A 24,954-nucleotide genomic window follows, 5' to 3' on the forward strand; every position below is an offset into this window, starting at 1 on the left:
CTCCGGTGTCAATACTATGGTTAGTAACCTGAGTAAATCCTGAAATATCACTAAATAACGAAGCAAATTCACTTACCACTTGTCGGATTCTTCCTTGCTCGTCATTAGGCAGGTGGTCAAGATTTAACATCGGCGGTTCAGACTTTTCTGCACGAACTGGTTTCATTGTCAGCTTAATGACGCTTCATTAAAATCCAGCGTTGCTTGTGCGTCTGAAAGAAAATCTATTCCTAAGATTATATGTGCTTGCAGATTCTTTACTATAAAAAACATCACCTTTACTTGTTAGTCCTTGATACGGACATATAGCAGTACTTTACCTATACACTTACATAGTTCTCCTTGCGCCGCTAACACTGTCGTATTATCCGAATTATATATGCGGTATTTCCGAAAATACTTCCTAAAAAAATCTTCTGCCACACAGGAACACTGCGCGCCTGTATCCAGGAGTGCGGTGGCTGGGATATTATTCACCAACACTTCAATCTTCGGATGAGTCAAATTTTTCACCATTACTGTATTTAACTTGAAGGAAGAGGGGTTTTCTTGGTCTTCGGATTTCCGCACCCTCTCGTCAGCAGAAATCCGTTTTAGTTTAAATCCTTTTTCGTTTCCGTGCTTTCCTTCTTTTTCCACTGGCCTTGAGACTTTTTTCCTGGATTGCTATTGAACTGTCGACGTTCGCCGGCTGTTTTTGAATGCTCGGGTTTCCTTGCCCACTGATTCGCTTTGCTTCCGTAGCCGTGTGCTTGAGTTTGCTGTAGTCTTGGCGCACCAAATTGGTTTCGCTGTTGATATTGGCGTCTTCCTTCAACGTCCACCGTTCTTCTACTTTCAAACTGGATTGCTAGCTCAAATAACTTTTCCAGTGTAGTCGGATTTCTTAATTCAATAAAGTCTTGCACTTGGGGCAGTAACCTCGGCAAAATCACTTGAATTATCTCAGGATCCGGACGGTTTCCATACAAGAGTTTGAAGACGTGAATTTTTCTTAAAATAAAGCTTGAGAGGTTTTCGATTCTTTGTTCATATATACTAAAAAGTTCCGTTTCTAATTTCGCACGATCCCTTACAACAGGGAAGGCTTTTAGTAGGACAGTCTTGAAATTCTCGTAAGTATAGGTGGGACTACCTGCTTGACCCAAGAGACTTCTGCCTATACATTTGAACCAGTTAAGCGCTTGGCCGCTCAAAGCGATGGTAGCTAAGGTAACTTTTTGAAATTCGTGCACGGGGTAGAGCATGAAGTGGTCATCCAATTTTTCCAAAAAACTGGTTACCAGTGAGTTTCCATTAAATGTTGCTTCTGGTTTCATCGAAGCGCGCATGGTCTGGACGATGTAACCAAATCCTTCCAGGGCGGCAGCTGGCATTTCTGGATTCTGAGCCGCTTCTGCAGGCAGCACAGGTTCTTCTTGAAACTCGGCCATGGTTATTCTTCTTCGTTCGGCGCCACTATCAGGTTCTATGTTCCGTCTAACCTTCTTCGGGAACATGCAAGGACCTGACTCGGAACAGAGAGCTTACTAAAGCTATGTTCAAAACTGTGGGAAGCAGACAGGATACACAAGAAGGGTATACAAAACCCTTTATTTTTCTCTATTTACAATAACTTCCGTACTTCGGAAATACACAGACCCGCTACTTGGGGTCAAAACGTAAAAGTATAAAAAATATAACTAAACGCTAACTTAACTTTGAAATAATAACGTGGAAGATTGGCCTTATATTAACAGGAAGCGTATGTAGTACAGAGAACTGTGAACACTACAATACGTTTAAAATTTATCAAGAGGATTAAAACCTCTGGCCTGGACGGCAACCAGCAACTGAGTACACTTCTAAGGTAAGCGGCCTGCTTCGACTAACTGCTTACTCTCTCTCGCTTGGCAAAAAGCCACAACTTAAATACTTGGCGTTCGCCAGACAAACTTTGCATAAATACTTCATCGCTTATAATTCTGGCCGGAAGTAGAAAATAAGAAGTGATAGTAAAGATTTAAAATAAAATAAACGTTAGTAAAACTTAAGATCCTTACATACTTCCCGCCAGAGTTAATTAGTTTGCAACTGAGGTCTAAAACGACCTTGTTGAAAACTTTTAGCTCTAGAATCTAACGCGAGGCCAATCTTTTACAAAAATTTTGCGCTAGAAACTAGAAATTTAAAAGAAAGAAATTTGTTTTTACAATAGCAGCTCCCAGGACACAATTTTTTCATCTGTACTGCATCTAAACAGGAGCTTTTATTCAAATCTGGTTCCTTCCAGAGATCTGGAAGGAAAACTAGTTTAATGAAATGTTACACAATGAAATTGCAAGTAACATGTATAATTATATTTTTCTTAACATTCCTATTTCATTCATGACTATTTTAATTATCTCTCCCCGTGCTCTCTGACATGTGTTGTAAAAGAACACCAAACACGAATGTGTTTATGTCTATGTGTTCAACACTTCCTCCTACAATCAAAACACTAACGTGTTAAAATTCAACATACCAAGACCTCGTAACACACCCTAATTTCAACTCTAAACCCTGAGGTACTATTCTGAAAGTGGCTAACTCTGAAGTGTAGCGTCAGAGAGCCTAACTACATCATTCAACCTTTAACACATATTCACCATGATTTAGTCTTTTTACAGTCACACGAATAAAAAAAAAATTTAACATTACTTTCACTTTTACCATATCACGGTATTTCTTAACATTTAAAATGACAGTTCACATTGTATATAAGAACATATTAACATGTCGTTAATTTCACACATTTGAAAACATACATTAGTAGTACAATGTTAACTTCTATTCTTTTCAAAGCAAGGGCCAATTCTTTCTACATTGAAATAATACATTTCAAAAAGTCTTTCAGACTAAAACTTCTTTCTTGCCAGAATGTTTTAAATAATATTTATACAATAACTTTTTACAATATTTAAGTCTTTACAGAACGCTATTATACATCAACTTTAGTTTTACGCGCGAGTAATTGAAAAACATAATACCAAAATCGGTAACAACTCATTTCTCGCCCTTTTGGCGATAAAGGTAGACCTCGCATGAGGTAAAACTTCTTGAAATCTGCCACTTGCAGTAAGAATGAAAGATTAACTTAAGTTTGCAAGGTAACATAAAATTTTACTTATCTTTGTGATATTCGGACATTCTTTTCTGGGCCCAGTCCTTAAAGGTAGTGCAGATAGTTGTTTGATTTATCCTCCTTCTTGTACGGGCTCGCAGTTCAGTCAAAGAATCTGTAAGGAGATTCTTTGCTTCAGTGCCTTCCTCTAGATGCTTTCTTTTTTCTCCAGTTCGGTCACCCTTGAATACCTTCTTTTTCGCTTCTGCCTGTGGTCTTGGTCGTTTGATGGCAGCTGGTCTTGGCAGAACCGGGAAACTTCTTTCGTGTTCCTGCTTGGACCTCGTTGCTGGCCGTTCAAATTTTCCTTGTAACTTTTCCTCCGTCGCTTCCGCAGTTCGGCGACATTTGCTGCGGAGAGTCCTGTCGGATGAGTAGATCTTCCGTTTTAGAGCCGGGTTATAGTTGCCGTCATTTCTCCTGTTCTCTTTGCATACGTCGACCTTCTCCCTTCTTCATTCTGGGGGTGTTCGTTAGCTCTCTTTTCTGGACGGTGGAACGGCTTCGTTTTCTTGCCACCTTCAATTTTTCCGCGGGGAAACTTTCTTTTCACTTGCTCCTGCCTCTTAATGGCTTGCCCTTGTACTTGTCGTTTTTCCACCTCTGGAGCTTGTGCCTGCGGTGTCTGCCGTGCCGGATCCTGCAAAAGATCTGAAAATATTTGCATTTTATTACGATCATAGTAGGGTTTGATTTGATCAATGTTTGCGGAGCAGGTTTCACCATTTCTAGCTTTTAACACTACTACAGCGTGAGTTATTTTTTCTATGACATATGGTCCTTCAAATCGTGGAAAAAATTTGGCAGTTTTATCTTCTGGTGCTGAAGAAAGTGAATGCTTAATTTTTAAAACTTCATCCCCTACTTTATAAGTTACTCCCCGTCGTTTCAAATCATAATGCAGCTTCTGTTTTCTTTGTGCTACTTCCGTATTCTTTTTCACTTCTTTTATTAGTTTTTCTATATCACCCATTTTAAATTCTGGGGCTCTTTGTTGCACATAAAATAATTTATCTAACGGCGTTATAATCTTTCTGCCTAGAAATAACTCAGCAGGAGTTTTGCCCGTCGTATCATGTTTTGCGGTCCTAAGGGCGAAAGCAAATTCATTGACATAGTTATCCCAGCTTTTATGAAAATTTTTAACATAACTACGGATAATTTTCACTATATTTCTATTGACCCGTTCCGCTATATTTGATTGCGGCCGATACGGGACCATTTTTAAATGACGTATGCCCAGTTTTTGGCACATGTCTTCAAATACATTACTTACAAATTGAGGACCATTATCCGATATCAATTTTAGGGCCGCCCCGTATTTTAAAATATATTTATTTAAAATAGAATCAGTAACTAATTTCGCGGAGGCTCGTTTTAAGGGAACAATTTCGGTCCATTTACTAAAATGATCAACCATAACAAGGAGATAGCGACTTTTATTTAACTGGTTTTTTGGGAAAGGGCCCAATAAATCGATGCCAATTATTTCATTTGGAAATTCGGATTTAATACTATTTAGAAACCCGGCCTCGCGGAAATTAATATAATTAACTGCTTGACATGTTGGGCAGGACCGGACATACGCCCTTGTTAACTTTTGCAGTTCAGGAAAATAGACTGCCTCGCGTACGCGTTGGATAGTTTTTCGAATACCAGCATGAGAAGCTAAAGGGCTGTCATGGAGCTCCTGCAGGATATTTAATCTAAGACTAGCTGAGATAACAGGTCGAAATTCGTTGTTGGAATTCGTAGTTTTTGTATAAAATAATAGACCATCTATTAGTTCGTAATGGGTCGCAATATTTCTTATCGCCACAATATCTTGGTGGCTAAAATTTTCAGGATCCTTTAAATACTCATAAATGCTTCCAAACTCAGGATCCTTACCCAGTTCGGTTATTACAGTTTCTCGGGAATTTATTGTACATGCTGTGAGCATTGCCACCTTTACAGTATTACCTTGTTCATCTATTTTAATTCTTGATAGGTCATCTGCTACGATATTTTCCTTTCCGGGGGTATGCTTGATTACCAGATTATATTCTTGTAGCTTGAGTGCCCATCTTATTAACCTTGGGGATAAGTTTTTCCCTGAGTCCAATCTAGTTACCGCCGCATGATCAGAGTACACTGTTATTGGCGCCTTTCCAAAATAGACTCGGAACATTTGCACTGCTAACAGAACTGCAAGTGCCTCTCTCTCGGTCGCGGAATAGTTTCTTTGTGTTTGATTTAAAGTTCGGCTAAAAAATGCCACGGGCTGCTGATTTTGCGAAAGTACCGCTCCTACCGCATAATCCGAAGCATCCGCTGAAATTTCTAAATTCTCATCCTTTTCAGGAAATTTCAACACAGGGGCTTGTGTTAATGCTTGTTTTAATTTTTCGAAAGGACTATTGGCTTCGGCCGTCCACGAGAATCTTGCCTTGTTTCCTTTTTAATTTTAACATTGGCTCAGCGATAGCTGCAAAATCTTTTATAAAGGACCTATAATATGAACAAAGTCCTAGAAAAGAAGAGAGCTTCTTCGCCGTGTTTGGAGTCGGATACTTTTGTACAGCAATTATTTTTGATTCGTCTGTCTCTATTCCTTTCTGAGATATTTTGTAACCTAAATATTTTAATTCAGGAGCTGCAAATTTGCACTTTTCGACATTAACTTTTAGACCGGCCTCATTTAATAAAGAAAACACCTGTCTTAAATCCTGTACATGTTGGTCGAGATTATCACTAGTAATAATGATATCGTCTAAATAGATAAATGTGGACTTTCCAAGAACAGGTCTTAACACAATGTCCATACATCCCTGAAATGTTGCCGGGCCCCTGAAAGGCCGAACGGCATACGCAAAAATGCATGTGCCAGACTTGGTTATAATAGCAGTCTTAGGCACGTCCTCAGGCCTAACCCCTATTTGAAAATAACCAGTCGTTAAGTCTAAAGTCGTCATATATTTGGTGGATGTTATGTTCCTTAGAATTTCTTCAATTATAGGTAACGGATATACCGGATATTTAGTTATGGAGTTTAATTTACGGTAATCGATTGCGAATCTCCACCTTTTTGGATGTGTCAAAGGATAGTCATTATTTTTCTTACATAAAACCACCGGGCTAGCATAACTACTTGAGATGGGCGTTATGATCTTTTTACGTAGCATATCGGTGATATGCCATTCTATAATTTTTTCCTTATTCTTATCATACCGGTATGCTTTGTGGCGAACTGGCATTGAATCTCCTGTGTCAATACTATGGTTAGTAACCTGAGTAAATCCTGGAATATCACTAAATAACGAAGCAAATTCACTTACCACTTGTCGGATTCTTCCTTGCTCGTCATTAGGCAGGTGGTCAAGATTTAACATCGGCGGTTCAGCCTTTTCTGCACGAACTGGTTTCATTGTCAGCTTAATGACGCTTCATTAAAATCCAGCGTTGCTTGTGCGTCTGAAAGAAAATCTATTCCTAAGATTATATGTGCTTGCAGATTCTTTACTATAAAAAACATCACCTTTACTTGTTAATCCTTGATACGGACATATAGCAGTACTTTACCTATACACTTACATAGTTCTCCTTGCGCCGCTAACACTGTCGTATTATCCGAATTATATATGCGGTATTTCCGAAAATACTTCCTAAAAAAATCTTCTGCCACACAGGAACACTGCGCGCCTGTATCCAGGAGTGCGGTGGCTGGGATATTATTCACCAACACTTCAATCTTCGGAAGAGTCAAATTTTTCACCATTACTGTATTTAACTTGAAGGAAGAGGGGTTTTCTTGGCCTTCGGATTTCCGCACCCTCTCGTCAGCAGAAATCCGTTTTAGTTTGAATCTTTTTTCGTTTCCGTGCTTTCCTTCTTTTTCCACTGGCCTTGAGACTTTTTTCCTGGATTGCTATTGAACTGTCGACGTTCGCCGGCTGTTTTTGAATGCTCGGGTTTCCTTGCCCACTGATTCGCTTTGCTTCCGTAGCCGTGTGCTTGAGTTTGCTGTAGTCTTGGCGCACCAAATTGGTTTCGCTGTTGATATTGGCGTCTTCCTTCAACGTCCGCCGTTCTTCTACTTTCAAACTGGATTGCTAGCTCAAATAACTTTTCCAGTGTAGTCGGATTTCTTAATTCAATAAAGTCTTGCACTTGGGGCAGTAACCTCGGCAAAATCACTTGAATTATCTCAGGATCCGGACGGTTTCCATACAAGAGTTTGAAGACGTGAATTTTTCTTAAAATAAAGCTTGAGAGGTTTTCGATTCTTTGTTCATATATACTAAAAAGTTCCGTTTCTAATTTCGCACGATCCCTTACAACAGGGAAGGCTTTTAGTAGGACAGTCTTGAAATTCTCGTAAGTATAGGTGGGACTACCTGCTTGACCCAAGAGACTTCTGCCTATACATTTGAACCAGTTAAGCGCTTGGCCGCTCAAAGCGATGGTAGCTAAGGTAACTTTTTGAAATTCGTGCACGGGGTAGAGCATGAAGTGGTCATCCAATTTTTCCAAAAAACTGGTTACCAGTGAGTTTCCATTAAATGTTGCTTCTGGTTTCATCGAAGCGCGCATGGTCTGGACGATGTAACCAAATCCTTCCAGGGCGGCAGCTGGCATTTCTGGATTCTGAGCCGCTTCTGCAGGCAGCACAGGTTCTTCTTGAAACTCGGCCATGGTTATTCTTCTTCGTTCGGCGCCACTATCAGGTTCTATGTTCCGTCTAACCTTCTTCGGGAACATGCAAGGACCTGACTCGGAACAGAGAGCTTACTAAAGCTATGTTCAAAACTGTGGGAAGCAGACAGGATACACAAGAAGGGTATACAAAACCCTTTATTTTTCTCTATTTACAATAACTTCCGTACTTCGGAAATACACAGACCCGCTACTTGGGGTCAAAACGTAAAAGTATAAAAAATATAACTAAACGCTAACTTAACTTTGAAATAATAACGTGGAAGATTGGCCTTATATTAACAGGAAGCGTATGTAGTACAGAGAACTGTGAACACTACAATACGTTTAAAAAATTATCAAGAGGATTAAAACCTCTGGCCTGGACGGCAACCAGCAACTGAGTACACTTCTAAGGTAAGCGGCCTGCTTCGACTAACTGCTTCCTCTCTCTCGCTTGGCAAAAAGCCACAACTTAAATACTTGGCGTTCGCCAGACAAACTTTGCATAAATACTTCATCGCTTATAATTCTGGCCGGAAGTAGAAAATAAGAAGTGATAGTAAAGATTTAAAATAAAATAAACGTTAGTAAAACTTAAGATCCTTACATACTTCCCGCCAGAGTTAATTAGTTTGCAACTGAGGTCTAAAACGACCTTGTTGAAAACATTTAGCTCTAGAATCTAACGTGAGGCCAATCTTTTACAAACATTTTGCGCTAGAAACTAGAAATTTAAAAGAAAGAAATTTGTTTTTACAATAGCAGCTCCCAGGACACAATTTTTTCATCTGTACTGCATCTAAACAGGAGCTTTTATTCAAATCTGGTTCCTTCCAGAGATCTGGAAGGAAAACTAGTTTAATGAAATGTTACACAATGAAATTGCAAGTAACATGTATAATTATATTTTTCTTAACATTCCTATTTCATTCATGACTATTTTAATTATCTCTCCCCGTGCTCTCTGACATGTGTTGTAAAAGAACACCAAACACGAATGTGTTTATGTCTATGTGTTCAACACTTCCTCCTACAATCAAAACACTAACGTGTTAAAATTCAACATACCAAGACCTCGTAACACACCCTAATTTCAACTCTAAACCCTGAGGTACTATTCTGAAAGTGGCTTACTCTGAAGTGTAGCGTCAGAGAGCCTAACTACATCATTCAACCTTTAACACATATTCACCATGATTTAGTCTTTTTACAGTCACACGAATAAAAAAAAAATTTAACATTACTTTCACTTTTACCATATCACGGTATTTCTTAACATTTAAAATGACAGTTCACATTGTATATAAGAACATATTAACATGTCGTTAATTTTACACATTTGAAAACATACATTAGTAGTACATTGTTAACTTCTATTCTTTTCAAAGCAAGTGCCAATTCTTTCTACATTGAAATAATACATTTCAAAAAGTCTTTCAGACTAAAACTTCTTTCTTGCCAGAATGTTTTAAATAATATTTATACAATAACTTTTTACAATATTTAAGTCTTTACACAATGCTATTATACATCAACTTTAATTTTACGCGCGAGTAATTGAAAAACATAATACCAAAATCGGTAGCAACTCATTTCTCGCCCTTTTGGCGATAAAGGTAGACCTCGCATGAGGTAAAACTTCTTGAAATCTGCCACTTGCAGTAAGAATGAAAGATTAACTTAAGTTTGCAAAGTAACATAAAATTTTACTTATCTTTGTGATATTCGGACATTCGTTTCTGGGCCCAGTCCTTAAAGGTAGTGCAGATAGTTGTTTGATTTATCCTCCTTCTTGTACGGGCTCGCACTTCAGTCAAAGAATCTGTAAGGAGATTCTTTGCTTCAGTGCCTTCCTCTAGATGCTTTCTTTTTTCTCCAGTTCGGTCACCCTTGAATACCTTCTTTTTCGCTTCTGCCTGTGGTCTTGGTCGTTTGATGGCAGCTGGTCTTGGCAGAACCGGGAAACTTCTTTCGTGTTCCTGCTTGGACCTCGTTGCTGGCCGTTCAAATTTTCCTTGTAACTTTTCCTCCGTCGCTGGTGGCCCTTCCGCAGTTCGGCGACATTTGCTGCGGAGAGTCCTGTCGGATGAGTAGATCTTCCGTTTTAGAGCCGGGTTATAGTTGCCGTCATTTCTCCTGTTCTCTTTGCATACGTCGACCTTCTCCCTTCTTCATTCTGGGGGTGTTCGTTAGCTCTCTTTTCTGGACGGTGGAACGGCTTCGTTTTCTTGCCACCTTCAATTTTTCCGCGGGGAAACTTTCTTTTCACTTGCTCCTGCCTCTTAATGGCTTGCCCTTGTACTTGTCGTTTTTCCACCTCTGGAGCTTGTGCCTGCGGTGTCTGCCGTGCCGGATCCTGCAAAAGATCTGAAAATATTTGCATTTTATTACGATCATAGTAGGGTTTGATTTGATCAATGTTTGCGGAGCAGGTTTCACCATTTCTAGCTTTTAACACTACTACAGCGTGAGTTATTTTTTCTATGACATATGGTCCTTCAAATCGTGGAAAAAATTTGGCAGTTTTATCTTCTGGTGCTGAAGAAAGTGAATGCTTAATTTTTAAAACTTCATCCCCTACTTTATAAGTTACTCCCCGTCGTTTCAAATCATAATGCAGCTTCTGTTTTCTTTGTGCTACTTCCGTATTCTTTTTCACTTCTTTTATTAGTTTTTCTATATCACCCATTTTAAATTCTGGGGCTCTTTGTTGCACATAAAATAATTTATCTAACGGCGTTATAATCTTTCTGCCTAGAAATAACTCAGCAGGAGTTTTGCCCGTTGTATCATGTTTTGCGGTCCTAAGGGCGAAAGCAAATTCATTGACATAGTTATCCCAGCTTTTATGAAAATTTTTAACATAACTACGGATAATTTTCACTATATTTCTATTGACCCGTTCCGCTATATTTGATTGCGGCCGATACGGGACCATTTTTAAATGACGTATGCCCAGTTTTTGGCACATGTCTTCAAATACATTACTTACAAATTGAGGACCATTATCCGATATCAATTTTAGGGCCGCCCCGTATTTTAAAATATATTTATTTAAAATAGAATCAGTAACTAATTTCGCGGAGGCTCGTTTTAAGGGAACAATTTCGGTCCATTTACTAAAATGATCAACCATAACAAGGAGATAGCGACTTTTATTTAACTGGTTTTTTGGGAAAGGGCCCAATAAATCGATGCCAATTATTTCATTTGGAAATTCGGATTTAATACTATTTAGAAACCCGGCCGGGCGGAAATTAATATAATTAACTGCTTGACATGTTGGGCAGGACCGGACATACGCCCTTGTTAACTTTTGCAGTTCAGGAAAATAGACTGCCTCGCGTACGCGTTGGATAGTTTTTCGAATACCAGCATGAGAAGCTAAAGGGCTGTCATGGAGCTCCTGCAGGATATTTAATCTAAGACTAGCTGGGATAACAGGTCGAAATTCGTTGTTGGAATTCGTAGTTTTTGTATAAAATAATAGACCATCTATTAGTTCGTAATGGGTCGCAATATTTCTTATCGCCACAATATCTTGGTGGCTAAAATTTTCAGGATCCTTTAAATACTCATAAATGCTTCCAAACTCAGGATCCTTACCCAGTTCGGTTATTACAGTTTCTCGGGAATTTATTGTACATGCTGTGAGCATTGCCACCTTTACAGTATTACCTTGTTCATCTATTTTAATTCTTGATAGGTCATCTGCTACGATATTTTCCTTTCCGGGGGTATGCTTGATTACCAGATTATATTCTTGTAGCTTGAGTGCCCATCTTATTAACCTTGGGGATAAGTTTTTCCCTGAGTCCAATCTAGTTACCGCCGCATGATCAGAGTACACTGTTATTGGCGCCTTTCCAAAATAGACTCGGAACATTTGCACTGCTAACAGAACTGCAAGTGCCTCTCTCTCGGTCGCGGAATAGTTTCTTTGTGTTTGATTTAAAGTTCGGCTAAAAAATGCCACGGGCTGCTGATTTTGCGAAAGTACCGCTCCTACCGCATAATCCGAAGCATCCGCTGAAATTTCTAAATTCTCATCCTTTTCAGGAAATTTCAACACAGGGGCTTGTGTTAATGCTTGTTTTAATTTTTCGAAAGGACTATTGGCTTCGGCCGTCCACGAGAATCTTGCCTTGTTTCCTTTTTAATTTTAACATTGGCTCAGCGATAGCTGCAAAATCTTTTATAAAGGACCTATAATATGAACAAAGTCCTAGAAAAGAAGAGAGCTTCTTCGCCGTGTTTGGAGTCGGATACTTTTGTACAGCAATTATTTTTGATTTGTCTGTCTCTATTCCTTTCTGAGATATTTTGTAACCTAAATATTTTAATTCAGGAGCTGCAAATTTGCACTTTTCGACATTAACTTTTAGACCGGCCTCATTTAATAAAGAAAACACCTGTCTTAAATCCTGTACATGTTGGTCGAGATTATCACTAGTAATAATGATATCGTCTAAATAGATAAATGTGGACTTTCCAAGAACAGGTCTTAACACAATGTCCATACATCCCTGAAATGTTGCCGGGCCCCTGAAAGGCCGAACGGCATACGCAAAAATGCATGTGCCAGACTTGGTTATAATAGCAGTCTTAGGCACGTCCTCAGGCCTAACCCCTATTTGAAAATAACCAGTCGTTAAGTCTAAAGTCGTCATATATTTGGTGGATGTTATGTTCCTTAGAATTTCTTCAATTATAGGTAACGGATATACCGGATATTTAGTTATGGAGTTTAATTTACGGTAATCGATTGCGAATCTCCACCTTTTTGGATGTGTCAAAGGATAGTCATTATTTTTCTTACATAAAACCACCGGGCTAGCATAACTACTTGAGATGGGCGTTATGATCTTTTTACGTAGCATATCGGTGATATGCCATTCTATAATTTTTTCCTTATTCTTATCATACCGGTATGCTTTGTGGCGAACTGGCATTGAATCTCCTGTGTCAATACTATGGTTAGTAACCTGAGTAAATCCTGGAATATCACTAAATAACGAAGCAAATTCACTTACCACTTGTCGGATTCTTCCTTGCTCGTCATTAGGCAGGTGGTCAAGATTTAACATCGGCGGTTCAGCCTTTTCTGCACGAACTGGTTTCATTGTCAGCTTAATGACGCTTCATTAAAATCCAGCGTTGCTTGTGCGTCTGAAAGAAAATCTATTCCTAAGATTATATGTGCTTGCAGATTCTTTACTATAAAAAACATCACCTTTACTTGTTAGTCCTTGATACGGACATATAGCAGTACTTTACCTATACACTTACATAGTTCTCCTTGCGCCGCTAACACTGTCGTATTATCCGAATTATATATGCGGTATTTCCGAAAATACTTCCTAAAAAAATCTTCTGCCACACAGGAACACTGCGCGCCTGTATCCAGGAGTGCGGTGGCTGGGATATTATTCACCAACACTTCAATCTTCGGAAGAGTCAAATTTTTCACCATTACTGTATTTAACTTGAAGGAAGAGGGGTTTTCTTGGCCTTCGGATTTCCGCACCCTCTCGTCAGCAGAAATCCGTTTTAGTTTGAATCTTTTTTCGTTTCCGTGCTTTCCTTCTTTTTCCACTGGCCTTGAGACTTTTTTCCTGGATTGCTATTGAACTGTCGACGTTCGCCGGCTGTTTTTGAATGCTCGGGTTTCCTTGCCCACTGATTCGCTTTGCTTCCGTAGCCGTGTGCTTGAGTTTGCTGTAGTCTTGGCGGACCAAATTGGTTTCGCTGTTGATATTGGCGTCTTCCTTCAACGTCCGCCGTTCTTCTACTTTCAAACTGGATTGCTAGCTCAAATAACTTTTCCAGTATAGTTGGATTTCTTAATTCAATAAAGTCTTGCACTTGGGGCAGTAACCTCGGCAAAATCCCTTGAATTATCTCAGGATCCGGACGGTTTCCATACAAAAGTTTGAAGACGTGAATTTTTCTTAAAATAAAGCTTGAGAGGTTTTCGATTCTTTGTTCATATATACTAAAAAGTTCCGTTTCTAATTTCGCACGATCCCTTACAACAGGGAAGGCTTTTAGTAGGACAGTCTTGAAATTCTCGTAAGTATAGGTGGGACTACCTGCTTGACCCAAGAGACTTCTGCCTATACATTTGAACCAGTTAAGCGCTTGGCCGCTCAAAGCGATGGTAGCTAAGGTAACTTTTTGAAATTCGTGCACGGGGTAGAGCATGAAGTGGTCATCCAATTTTTCCAAAAAACTGGTTACCAGTGAGTTTCCATTAAATGTTGCTTCTGGTTTCATCGAAGCGCGCATGGTCTGGACGATGTAACCAAATCCTTCCAGGGCGGCAGCTGGCATTTCTGGATTCTGAGCCGCTTCTGCAGGCAGCACAGGTTCTTCTTGAAACTCGGCCATGGTTATTCTTCTTCGTTCGGCGCCACTATCAGGTTCTATGTTCCGTCTAACCTTCTTCGGGAACATGCAAGGACCTGACTCGGAACAGAGAGCTTACTAAAGCTATGTTCAAAACTGTGGGAAGCAGACAGGATACACAAGAAGGGTATACAAAACCCTTTATTTTTCTCTATTTACAATAACTTCCGTACTTCGGAAATACACAGACCCGCTACTTGGGGTCAAAACGTAAAAGTATAAAAAATATAACTAAACGCTAACTTAACTTTGAAATAATAACGTGGAAGATTGGCCTTATATTAACAGGAAGCGTATGTAGTACAGAGAACTGTGAACACTACAATACGTTTAAAAAATTATCAAGAGGATTAAAACCTCTGGCCTGGACGGCAACCAGCAACTGAGTACACTTCTAAGGTAAGCGGCCTGCTTCGACTAACTGCTTCCTCTCTCTCGCTTGGCAAAAAGCCACAACTTAAATACTTGGCGTTCGCCAGACAAACTTTGCATAAATACTTCATCGCTTATAATTCTGGCCGGAAGTAGAAAATAAGAAGTGATAGTAAAGATTTAAAATAAAATAAACGTTAGTAAAACTTAAGATCCTTACATACTTCCCGCCAGAGTTAATTAGTTTGCAACTGAGGTCTAAAACGACCTTGTTGAAAACTTTTAGCTCTAGAATCTAACGCGAGGCCAATCTTTTACAAACATTTTGCGCTAGAAACTAGAAATTTAAAAGAAAGAAATTTGTTTTTACAATAGCAGCTCCCAGGACACAATTTTTTCATCTGTACTGCATCTAAACAGGAGCTTTTATTCAAATCTGGTTCCTTCCAGAGATCTGGAAGGAAAACTAGTTTAATGAAATGTTACACAATGAAATTGCAAGCAACATGTATAATTATATTTTTCTTAACATTCCTATTTCATTCATGACTATTTTAATTATCTCTCCCCGTGCTCTCTGACATGTGTTGTAAAAGAACACCAAACACGAATGTGTTTATGTCTATGTGTTCAACACTTCCTCCTACAATCAAAACACTAACGTGTTAAAATTCAACATACCAAGACCTCGTAACACACCCTAATTTCAACTCTAAACCCTGAGGTACTATTCTGAAAGTGGCTAACTCTGAAGTGTAGCGTCAGAGAGCCTAACTACATCATTCAACCTTTAACACATATTCACCATGATTTAGTCTTTTTACAGTCACACGAATAAAAAAAAAATTTAACATTACTTTCACTTTTACCATATCACGGTATTTCTTAACATTTAAAATGACAGTTCACATTGTATATAAGAACATATTAACATGTCGTTAATTTTACACATTTGAAAACATACATTAGTAGTACATTGTTAACTTCTATTCTTTTCAAAGCAAGTGCCAATTCTTTCTACATTGAAATAATACATTTCAAAAAGTCTTTCAGACTAAAACTTCTTTCTTGCCAGAATGTTTTAAATAATATTTATACAATAACTTTTTACAATATTTAAGTCTTTACACAACGCTATTATGCATCAACTTTAGTTTTACGCGCGAGTAATTGAAAAACATAATATCAAAATCGGTAACAACTCATTTCTCGCCCTTTTGGCGATAAAGGTAGACCTCGCATGAGGTAAAACTTCTTGAAATCTGCCACTTGCAGTAAGAATGAAAGATTAACTTAAGTTTGCAAAGTAACATAAAATTTTACTTATCTTTGTGATATTCGGACATTCTTTTCTGGGCCCAGTCCTTAAAGGTAGTGCAGATAGTTGTTTGATTTATCCTCCTTCTTGTACGGGCTCGCACTTCAGTCAAAGAATCTGTAAGGAGATTCTTTGCTTCAGTGCCTTCCTCTAGATGCTTTCTTTTTTCTCCAGTTCGGTCACCCTTGAATACCTTCTTTTTCGCTTCTGCCTGTGGTCTTGGTCGTTTGATGGCAGCTGGTCTTGGCAGAACCGGGAAACTTCTTTCGTGTTCCTGCTTGGACCTCGTTGCTGGCCGTTCAAATTTTCCTTGTAACTTTTCCTCCGTCGCTGGTGGCCCTTCCGCAGTTCGGCGACATTTGCTGCGGAGAGTCCTGTCGGATGAGTAGATCTTCCGTTTTAGAGCCGGGTTATAGTTGCCGTCATTTCTCCTGTTCTCTTTGCATACGTCGACCTTCTCCCTTCTTCATTCTGGGGGTGTTCGTTAGCTCTCTTTTCTGGACGGTGGAACGGCTTCGTTTTCTTGCCACCTTCAATTTTTCCGCGGGGAAACTTTCTTTTCACTTGCTCCTGCCTCTTAATGGCTTGCCCTTGTACTTGTCGTTTTTCCACCTCTGGAGCTTGTGCCTGCGGTGTCTGCCGTGCCGGATCCTGCAAAAGATCTGAAAATATTTGCATTTTATTACGATCATAGTAGGGTTTGATTTGATCAATGTTTGCGGAGCAGGTTTCACCATTTCTAGCTTTTAACACTACTACAGCGTGAGTTATTTTTTCTATGACATATGGTCCTTCAAATCGTGGAAAAAATTTGGCAGTTTTATCTTCTGGTGCTGAAGAAAGTGAATGCTTAATTTTTAAAACTTCATCCCCTACTTTATAAGTTACTCCCCGTCGTTTCAAATCATAATGCAGCTTCTGTTTTCTTTGTGCTACTTCCGTATTCTTTTTCACTTCTTTTATTAGTTTTTCTATATCACCCATTTTAAATTCTGGGGCTCTTTGTTGCACATAAAATAATTTATCTAACGGCGTTATAATCTTTCTGCCTAGAAATAACTCAGCAGGAGTTTTGCCCGTTGTATCATGTTTTGCGGTCCTAAGGGCGAAAGCAAATTCATTGACATAGTTATCCCAGCTTTTATGAAAATTTTTAACATAACTACGGATAATTTTCACTATATTTCTATTGACCCGTTCCGCTATATTTGATTGCGGCCGATACGGGACCATTTTTAAATGACGTATGCCCAGTTTTTGGCACATGTCTTCAAATACATTACTTACAAATTGAGGACCATTATCCGATATCAATTTTAGGGCCGCCCCGTATTTTAAAATATATTTATTTAAAATAGAATCAGTAACTAATTTCGCGGAGGCTCGTTTTAAGGGAACAATTTCGGTCCATTTACTAAAATGATCAACCATAACAAGGAGATAGCGACTTTTATTTAACTGGTTTTTTGGGAAAGGGCCCAATAAATCGATGCCAATTATTTCATTTGGAAATTCGGATTTAATACTATTTAGAAACCCGGCCGGGCGGAAATTAATATAATTAACTGCTTGACATGTTGGGCAGGACCGGACATACGCCCTTGTTAACTTTTGCAGTTCAGGAAAATAGACTGCCTCGCGTACGCGTTGGATAGTTTTTCGAATACCAGCATGAGAAGCTAAAGGGCTGTCATGGAGCTCCTGCAGGATATTTAATCTAAGACTAGCTGGGATAACAGGTCGAAATTCGTTGTTGGAATTCGTAGTTTTTGTATAAAATAATAGACCATCTATTAGTTCGTAATGGGTCGCAATATTTCTTATCGCCACAATATCTTGGTGGCTAAAATTTTCAGGATCCTTTAAATACTCATAAATGCTTCCAAACTCAGGATCCTTACCCAGTTCGGTTATTACAGTTTCTCGGGAATTTATTGTACATGCTGTGAGCATTGCCACCTTTACAGTATTACCTTGTTCATCTATTTTAATTCTTGATAGGTCATCTGCTACGATATTTTCCTTTCCGGGGGTATGCTTGATTACCAGATTATATTCTTGTAGCTTGAGTGCCCATCTTATTAACCTTGGGGATAAGTTTTTCCCTGAGTCCAATCTAGTTACCGCCGCATGATCAGAGTACACTGTTATTGGCGCCTTTCCAAAATAGACTCGGAACATTTGCACTGCTAACAGAACTGCAAGTGCCTCTCTCTCGGTCGCGGAATAGTTTCTTTGTGTTTGATTTAAAGTTCGGCTAAAAAATGCCACGGGCTGCTGATTTTGCGAAAGTACCGCTCCTACCGCATAATCCGAAGCATCCGCTGAAATTTCTAAATTCTCATCCTTTTCAGGAAATTTCAACACAGGGGCTTGCGTTAATGCTTGTTTTAATTTTTCGAAAGCACTATTGGCTTCGGCCGTCCACGAGAATCTTGCCTTTTTTCCTTTTTAATTTTAACAATGGCTCAGCGATAGCTGCAAAATCTTTTATAAAGGACCTATAATATGAACAAAGTCCTAGAAAAGAAGAGAGCTTCTTCGCCGTGTTTGGATTCGGATACTTTTGTACAGCAATTATTTTTGATTCGTCTGTCTCTATTCCTTTCTGAGATATTTTGTAACCTAAATATTTTAATTCGGGAGCTGCAAATTTGCACTTTTCGACATTAACTTTTAGACCGGCCTCATTTAATAAAGAAAACACCTGTCTTAAATCCTGTACATGTTGGTCGAGATTATCACTAGTAATAATGATATCGTCTAAATAGATAAATGTGGACTTTCCAAGAACAGGTCTTAACACAATGTCCATACATCGCTGAAATGTTGCCGGGGCCCCTGAAAGGCCGAACGGCATACGCAAAAATGCATGTGCCAGACTTGGTTATAAAAGCAGTCTTAGGCACGTCCTCAGGCCTAACCCCTATTTGAAAATAACCAGTCGTTAAGTCTAAAGTCGTCATATATTTGGTGGATGTTATGTTCCTTAGAATTTCTTCAATTATAGGTAACGGATATACCGGATATTTAGTTATGGAGTTTAATTTACGGTAATCGATTGCGAATCTCCACCTTTTTGGATGTGTCAAAGGATAGTCATTATTTTTCTTACATAAAACCACCGGGCTAGCATAACTACTTGAGATGGGCGTTATGATCTTTTTACGTAGCATATCGGTGATATGCCATTCTATAATTTTTTCCTTATTCTTATCATACCGGTATGCTTTGTGGCGAACTGGCATTGAATCTCCTGTGTCAATACTATGGTTAGTAACCTGAGTAAATCCTGGAATATCACTAAATAACGAAGCAAATTCACTTACCACTTGTCGGATTCTTCCTTGCTCGTCATTAGGCAGGTGGTCAAGATTTAACATCGGCGGTTCAGCCTTTTCTGCACGAACTGGTTTCATTGTCAGCTTAATGACGCTTCATTAAAATCCAGCGTTGCTTGTGCGTCTGAAAGAAAATCTATTCCTAAGATTATATGTGCTTGCAGATTCTTTACTATAAAAAACATCACCTTTACTTGTTAATCCTTGATACGGACATATAGCAGTACTTTACCTATACACTTACATAGTTCTCCTTGCGCCGCTAACACTGTCGTATTATCCGAATTATATATGCGGTATTTCCGAAAATACTTCCTAAAAAAATCTTCTGCCACACAGGAACACTGCGCGCCTGTATCCAGGAGTGCGGTGGCTGGGATATTATTCACCAACACTTCAATCTTCGGAAGAGTCAAATTTTTCACCATTACTGTATTTAACTTGAAGGAAGAGGGGTTTTCTTGGCCTTCGGATTTCCGCACCCTCTCGTCAGCAGAAATCCGTTTTAGTTTGAATCTTTTTTCGTTTCCGTGCTTTCCTTCTTTTTCCACTGGCCTTGAGACTTTTTTCCTGGATTGCTATTGAACTGTCGACGTTCGCCGGCTGTTTTTGAATGCTCGGGTTTCCTTGCCCACTGATTCGCTTTGCTTCCGTAGCCGTGTGCTTGAGTTTGCTGTAGTCTTGGCGCACCAAATTGGTTTCGCTGTTGATATTGGCGTCTTCCTTCAACGTCCGCCGTTCTTCTACTTTCAAACTGGATTGCTAGCTCAAATAACTTTTCCAGTGTAGTCGGATTTCTTAATTCAATAAAGTCTTGCACTTGGGGCAGTAACCTCGGCAAAATCACTTGAATTATCTCAGGATCCGGACGGTTTCCATACAAGAGTTTGAAGACGTGAATTTTTCTTAAAATAAAGCTTGAGAGGTTTTCGATTCTTTGTTCATATATACTAAAAAGTTCCGTTTCTAATTTCGCACGATCCCTTACAACAGGGAAGGCTTTTAGTAGGACAGTCTTGAAATTCTCGTAAGTATAGGTGGGACTACCTGCTTGACCCAAGAGACTTCTGCCTATACATTTGAACCAGTTAAGCGCTTGGCCGCTCAAAGCGATGGTAGCTAAGGTAACTTTTTGAAATTCGTGCACGGGGTAGAGCATGAAGTGGTCATCCAATTTTTCCAAAAAACTGGTTACCAGTGAGTTTCCATTAAATGTTGCTTCTGGTTTCATCGAAGCGCGCATGGTCTGGACGATGTAACCAAATCCTTCCAGGGCGGCAGCTGGCATTTCTGGATTCTGAGCCGCTTCTGCAGGCAGCACAGGTTCTTCTTGAAACTCGGCCATGGTTATTCTTCTTCGTTCGGCGCCACTATCAGGTTCTATGTTCCGTCTAACCTTCTTCGGGAACATGCAAGGACCTGACTCGGAACAGAGAGCTTACTAAAGCTATGTTCAAAACTGTGGGAAGCAGACAGGATACACAAGAAGGGTATACAAAACCCTTTATTTTTCTCTATTTACAATAACTTCCGTACTTCGGAAATACACAGACCCGCTACTTGGGGTCAAAACGTAAAAGTATAAAAAATATAACTAAACGCTAACTTAACTTTGAAATAATAACGTGGAAGATTGGCCTTATATTAACAGGAAGCGTATGTAGTACAGAGAACTGTGAACACTACAATACGTTTAAAAAATTATCAAGAGGATTAAAACCTCTGGCCTGGACGGCAACCAGCAACTGAGTACACTTCTAAGGTAAGCGGCCTGCTTCGACTAACTGCTTCCTCTCTCTCGCTTGGCAAAAAGCCACAACTTAAATACTTGGCGTTCGCCAGACAAACTTTGCATAAATACTTCATCGCTTATAATTCTGGCCGGAAGTAGAAAATAAGAAGTGATAGTAAAGATTTAAAATAAAATAAACGTTAGTAAAACTTAAGATCCTTACATACTTCCCGCCAGAGTTAATTAGTTTGCAACTGAGGTCTAAAACGACCTTGTTGAAAACTTTTAGCTCTAGAATCTAACGCGAGGCCAATCTTTTACAAATATTTTGCGCTAGAAACTAGAAATTTAAAAGAAAGAAATTTGTTTTTACAATAGCAGCTCCCAGGACACAATTTTTTCATCTGTACTGCATCTAAACAGGAGCTTTTATTCAAATCTGGTTCCTTCCAGAGATCTGGAAGGAAAACTAGTTTAATGAAATGTTACACAATGAAATTGCAAGTAACATGTATAATTATACTTAACATTTCTATTTCATTCATGACTATTTTAATTATCTCTCCCCGTGCTCTCTGACATGTGTTGTAAAAGAACACCAAACACGAATGTGTTTATGTCTATGTGTTCAACACTTCCTCCTACAATCAAAACACTAACGTGTTAAAATTCAACATACCAAGACCTCGTAACGCACCCTAATTTCAACTCTAAACCCTGAGGTACTATTCTGAAAGTGGCTTACTCTGAAGTGTAGCGTCAGAGAGCCTAACTACATCATTCAACCTTTAACACATATTCACCATGATTTAGTCTTTTTACAGTCACACGAATAAAAAAAAAATTTAACATTACTTTCACTTTTACCATATCACGGTATTTCTTAACATTTAAAATGACAGTTCACATTGTATATAAGAACATATTAACATGTCGTTAATTTTACACATTTGAAAACATACATTAGTAGTACATTGTTAACTTCTATTCTTTTCAAAGCAAGTGCCAATTCTTTCTACATTGAAATAATACATTTCAAAAAGTCTTTCAGACTAAAACTTCTTTCTTGCCAGAATGTTTTAAATAATATTTATACAATAACTTTTTACAATATTTAAGTCTTTACACAATGCTATTATACATCAACTTTAATTTTACGCGCGAGTAATTGAAAAACATAATACCAAAATCGGTAACAACTCATTTCTCGCCCTTTTGGCGATAAAGGTAGACCTCGCATGAGGTAAAACTTCTTGAAATCTGCCACTTGCAGTAAGAATGAAAGATTAACTTAAGTTTGCAAAGTAACATAAAATTTTACTTATCTTTGTGATATTCGGACATTCGTTTCTGGGCCCAGTCCTTAAAGGTAGTGCAGATAGTTGTTTGATTTATCCTCCTTCTTGTACGGGCTCGCACTTCAGTCAAAGAATCTGTAAGGAGATTCTTTGCTTCAGTGCCTTCCTCTAGATGCTTTCTTTTTTCTCCAGTTCGGTCACCCTTGAATACCTTCTTTTTCGCTTCTGCCTGTGGTCTTGGTCGTTTGATGGCAGCTGGTCTTGGCAGAACCGGGAAACTTCTTTCGTGTTCCTGCTTGGACCTCGTTGCTGGCCGTTCAAATTTTCCTTGTAACTTTTCCTCCGTCGCTGGTGGCCCTTCCGCAGTTCGGCGACATTTGCTGCGGAGAGTCCTGTCGGATGAGTAGATCTTCCGTTTTAGAGCCGGGTTATAGTTGCCGTCATTTCTCCTGTTCTCTTTGCATACGTCGACCTTCTCCCTTCTTCATTCTGGGGGTGTTCGTTAGCTCTCTTTTCTGGACGGTGGAACGGCTTCGTTTTCTTGCCACCTTCAATTTTTCCGCGGGGAAACTTTCTTTTCACTTGCTCCTGCCTCTTAATGGCTTGCCCTTGTACTTGTCGTTTTTCCACCTCTGGAGCTTGTGCCTGCGGTGTCTGCCGTGCCGGATCCTGCAAAAGATCTGAAAATATTTGCATTTTATTACGATCATAGTAGGGTTTGATTTGATCAATGTTTGCGGAGCAGGTTTCACCATTTCTAGCTTTTAACACTACTACAGCGTGAGTTATTTTTTCTATGACATATGGTCCTTCAAATCGTGGAAAAAATTTGGCAGTTTTATCTTCTGGTGCTGAAGAAAGTGAATGCTTAATTTTTAAAACTTCATCCCCTACTTTATAAGTTACTCCCCGTCGTTTCAAATCATAATGCAGCTTCTGTTTTCTTTGTGCTACTTCCGTATTCTTTTTCACTTCTTTTATTAGTTTTTCTATATCACCCATTTTAAATTCTGGGGCTCTTTGTTGCACATAAAATAATTTATCTAACGGCGTTATAATCTTTCTGCCTAGAAATAACTCAGCAGGAGTTTTGCCCGTTGTATCATGTTTTGCGGTCCTAAGGGCGAAAGCAAATTCATTGACATAGTTATCCCAGCTTTTATGAAAATTTTTAACATAACTACGGATAATTTTCACTATATTTCTATTGACCCGTTCCGCTATATTTGATTGCGGCCGATACGGGACCATTTTTAAATGACGTATGCCCAGTTTTTGGCACATGTCTTCAAATACATTACTTACAAATTGAGGACCATTATCCGATATCAATTTTAGGGCCGCCCCGTATTTTAAAATATATTTATTTAAAATAGAATCAGTAACTAATTTCGCGGAGGCTCGTTTTAAGGGAACAATTTCGGTCCATTTACTAAAATGATCAACCATAACAAGGAGATAGCGACTTTTATTTAACTGGTTTTTTGGGAAAGGGCCCAATAAATCGATGCCAATTATTTCATTTGGAAATTCGGATTTAATACTATTTAGAAACCCGGCCGGGCGGAAATTAATATAATTAACTGCTTGACATGTTGGGCAGGACCGGACATACGCCCTTGTTAACTTTTGCAGTTCAGGAAAATAGACTGCCTCGCGTACGCGTTGGATAGTTTTTCGAATACCAGCATGAGAAGCTAAAGGGCTGTCATGGAGCTCCTGCAGGATATTTAATCTAAGACTAGCTGGGATAACAGGTCGAAATTCGTTGTTGGAATTCGTAGTTTTTGTATAAAATAATAGACCATCTATTAGTTCGTAATGGGTCGCAATATTTCTTATCGCCACAATACCTTGGTGGCTAAAATTTTCAGGATCCTTTAAATACTCATAAATGCTTCCAAACTCAGGATCCTTACCCAGTTCGGTTATTACAGTTTCTCGGGAATTTATTGTACATGCTGTGAGCATTGCCACCTTTACAGTATTACCTTGTTCATCTATTTTAATTCTTGATAGGTCATCTGCTACGATATTTTCCTTTCCGGGGGTATGCTTGATTACCAGATTATATTCTTGTAGCTTGAGTGCCCATCTTATTAACCTTGGGGATAAGTTTTTCCCTGAGTCCAATCTAGTTACCGCCGCATGATCAGAGTACACTGTTATTGGCGCCTTTCCAAAATAGACTCGGAACATTTGCACTGCTAACAGAACTGCAAGTGCCTCTCTCTCGGTCGCGGAATAGTTTCTTTGTGTTTGATTTAAAGTTCGGCTAAAAAATGCCACGGGCTGCTGATTTTGCGAAAGTACCGCTCCTACCGCATAATCCGAAGCATCCGCTGAAATTTCTAAATTCTCATCCTTTTCAGGAAATTTCAACACAGGGGCTTGCGTTAATGCTTGTTTTAATTTTTCGAAAGCACTATTGGCTTCGGCCGTCCACGAGAATCTTGCCTTTTTTCCTTTTTAATTTTAACAATGGCTCAGCGATAGCTGCAAAATCTTTTATAAAGGACCTATAATATGAACAAAGTCCTAGAAAAGAAGAGAGCTTCTTCGCCGTGTTTGGAGTCGGATACTTTTGTACAGCAATTATTTTTGATTCGTCTGTCTCTATTCCTTTCTGAGATATTTTGTAACCTAAATATTTTAATTCAGGAGCT

This window comes from Stegodyphus dumicola, chromosome 10 (genome assembly GCF_044657685.1).
Source record: "Stegodyphus dumicola isolate Sdum_Otavi_A_Nest chromosome 10, ASM4465768v1".
Classification (NCBI taxonomy): domain Eukaryota; kingdom Metazoa; phylum Arthropoda; class Arachnida; order Araneae; family Eresidae; genus Stegodyphus; species Stegodyphus dumicola.